Below are 3,456 nucleotides of genomic sequence, written 5' to 3' on the forward strand. Positions count from 1 at the left end.
AGCCAAGTTTTGCTGGGCCTGTGGGCTCAAGAGATCTGGCTTCTCAGACCCAGGCACTTGCTAAGGCACTGGTCAACTTCACAGCGACCTTGTTAGGACCCTGAGCCACCCCCAGTGCTTTTGAGATATACCCAAACCCCAGTGCTTTTGAGATATACCCAAACCTCTGGCAAGGTTTGCTTTGGTGTCTGAACTCTTACTACGGAAGAGAAGAAGTCACTTTAGAATGGCTTCTCGGCCTTTTGGCTAAGATCAAGTGTAGAATCAAATCCTCATAAAGCCTTTCATATTACAGGGCATTGATTTGCTTGATGATTTTGAACAATTTATTCTGAAGCACAAAGTCAGATCTGGGAAAGAACTATTGGCTCCAGCATCTAACAAGGCTAGTTTTAGTTGCTGGAAGGGTCACTAACAGAAGACAAATACACACACACACACACACAGAGGGGCAATTCCAAGGGTTAATGTGGTAATCCAGCCCTCTGAGGATCCATTTATTTATTCATTTAGTTAGTTGGTTTTATTTAAGCAATCTCTACACCCAACGTGGGGCTCAAACTCACAACCCCAAGATCAAGTCATATGCCCTTCTGACTGAGCCAGCCAGGCGCCCCTTGAGGATCCTTTTGAAAGCCATGCTGTGATGTAGTGTCACAGGGCAGATAACCACTGCAAACCTAAGGGTCGAAGGCAAAACTCAACACCCCAATGCTTCCATCAATGGCCGTGTGACGTGGTCTTCTTGGGGTGAGTTTCTGCATCTGAAATGATACTACTAAAGTGAGCTGTTTGTGAACAAACTGTGACATAATCAAAAAGTGATCTGATTGGGGTGCCTGGCTGGCTCAGTTGGAAGAGCATGTGACTCTTGATCTCGGGGTTGTGAGCTTGAGCCCCATGTTGGGTATACAGATTACCTAAATAAATAATTAAATTTAAAAAAAAAGGGATCTGGTGATGGCAAAGATGCTGGTGTGAGTATGGAAAAAGTATGGAAAGTATGGAAAAAGCAACATTTCCAAACTCATATATTATTTTAAGTATGTACATGTCACTGTATCACCAGTTAAATAGATAATTGACTCTTCTCCCCACATTCCTAAATGTTGATCAAAACATTGCTTAAAAAAAATCTCTGCCTGGGGAAGTCATATACAGAATTAAGCTTCAAATCAGCATATGCTATATTCTCTCATCTAGAGGATGCTCAAGATTATATTAGACCCACCTGTGAAGCTCACTGGCCTCCACCTGAATAAGCTGCTACCCAGGAAGAAGATCCTACACACCAGGTGGACTGAGCCCAACCTGCTTCTTGACCCAGACCTTGGTGCACCAGCCTTCAGGGTAGACCACTGCCCAGCCATCAGCTGCCTTGAAGTGGTCTTACAATCATGTCCCAGCAGGTCCTGTGGCAGGCACTATGCAAGTTGCCATGGGCAGATACTCAGATGACTTGGTGCAGGTTCATGACCACCTGCGTGCGAGGTGGGCTGTCAATCAGATGACGAACAGGGGCCATGGGACCAGAGTGCAGGTGTGTACATGTAAGGTTGGAGTGGTAGAAGGAAGGCACACTGGCTATCCCCAAAGTGCCTGGCAACAAAGAATGGCAAAGCTGCATTTTGGTTTTCTCCTTCCTCATTGGCTACTTCTATCCGTAAAGAACTCTAAGCCCTCATCCGTAGAGGGTGTTCAATGAATGAGGAGGGCCAGGTCTCTGCCCTGGGGAGTAGCTGCCTCCAAAGTTCAGAGACCCGTGGCTTATAAAATGAAGTTTGCTTTCCAGCATTTCCTTCATGGTTGCCTTGTTGCCCCCGAAATGTGATTGACCCTTCATTTTGGAGGAGTGGGGAGGTAATATTCCAGCTACAAGGATTGTGAGAAGGGTTGTTCTCTATTTTCAAAATAAAGAACTTTAGACTCTTCACTTCCCCCAAATGAGGTTTTCCCTGCAGGCACATTTTCTGGTTCATCAGCTGCCCAAGAAGAACAGGGGGTCATCTCAAATCACATTTCTTTGTTCTCCAAGATTTGGCTTCCTGGAGATAAGGAACGGGCATCTGGAAAGCAGCCCGTTAGACAAGTGAAGTTCTACTGTAACACATTCCAGGAACTCTTTGGATCCTTTGCCCTTCTGAGATGGACTCCCATTAACAATTACTGGAAATAAGCAGGCAGTCAACAGGGCATGGCCAGGAGCATGGCATGGAGTGGAGGGTATCATAGGGTAGACCACTGGTGAGGTACAGAAGTTAACCCAGGATCCAACAAGGCAGCGGCCATGGGCCTGATAGGATCTGAGGATTCCCCTCCAGGGGCTCCTGCCCACACAAGAGCTCCCTGCAAAGATTTGGGCATCTGTGTGTTCAGCAATGAGAGAGTCTAGCTCAAGGCTTAGATTCTTGGTCTATCAGAGAAGCATGGCAACCCTAGCTGCAGAAATGAGGCAGGGAAAGCTGCAGTACAAGTCACAACAAGATTTCTGGAAACATCTCCTAGACGCTTGCTTCTGAAAAGCCATGCTCTTCTCTCAGAGCACTGCTCTTTTGAGTGTACCCCAAGAGCGGCCTGGGTAGGTCCTGTGTCTTTCTACCTATGCCGAAGTCTAAATGTCTGAGTCCACTGTGAAGGCACACCCCTGCCCACTGCTGAGGAACTCTGCCCACTGCTGAGGAACTGTTTACAACAGGGCAGCGCATCCTTTCTGAAGCCAAAACTGAAACAACAAAACAACAACATAAAAACCCCTTTCTGAACCGCAGCTCTGGCTTGGAGTGTAATTTTTGAGAATATACTTCTCCATTCCTTGAATGGTTACGTTTGTCTTTATGGTGCTGCTATTTATATGTTCTGAGAACTCTCTGGAAATCCCTTTTCCAAGAAATGAACTAACTCTTCGGTGACCATGTTTACTGGATCTCCTATTTCAGTCATATCTGCAGGGGCTGGCAGGTTGGGGCACTTCCAACATGTCAGGGTTTCTGAAGAGTCTTGTGAACTGATGTGCCTTGTTAGCATACCCCAGCCACATGGACCTCTCACATAAAACCTCGAAACTTGGCCCAATCCCTTACCCTTTGATATTTTCTGCCCTTCCCCCCAGGGCCACAGGTGTGGTCTGTGAATGGGTTGTTGGGAGGATGAAGACAACGTGTGATCACATGTGATGGGATCAATAGACGGCAGCAGCTATGGTGACAATGTCATTGGTGACGATGTCATTGTGATTGCCATTATTGCCACTGTTGCCTCTGCTAGTAAGCCTTAAAGATCTTTGGGAAATAGTTCCTGGGCTACTAACTGTAATTCCCAACTAAAGTCTTTACTGAGCCAAAGTAATGTTAGGCCTAAATCTTTCAGGCACTGGGTCTGACTCTAGGGATTTTGAATGCTGCGCATCATTGTTAGCAAAGACTGTACTCTCCCCGTGTGTGAGTGCAGGTGTGTATG

The 3,456-nt window shown here is 46.4% G+C and overlaps 1 pseudogene; it reads left to right on the forward strand.

The window, feature by feature from the left end:
• Positions 1-226: 226 nt before the first annotated feature.
• Positions 227-390, forward strand: LOC113938853 (annotated as a pseudogene).
• Positions 391-3,456: the final 3,066 nt, after the last annotated feature.

Source organism: Zalophus californianus, chromosome 8 (assembly GCF_009762305.2).
Source record: "Zalophus californianus isolate mZalCal1 chromosome 8, mZalCal1.pri.v2, whole genome shotgun sequence".
Taxonomy (NCBI): Eukaryota; Metazoa; Chordata; class Mammalia; order Carnivora; family Otariidae; genus Zalophus; species Zalophus californianus.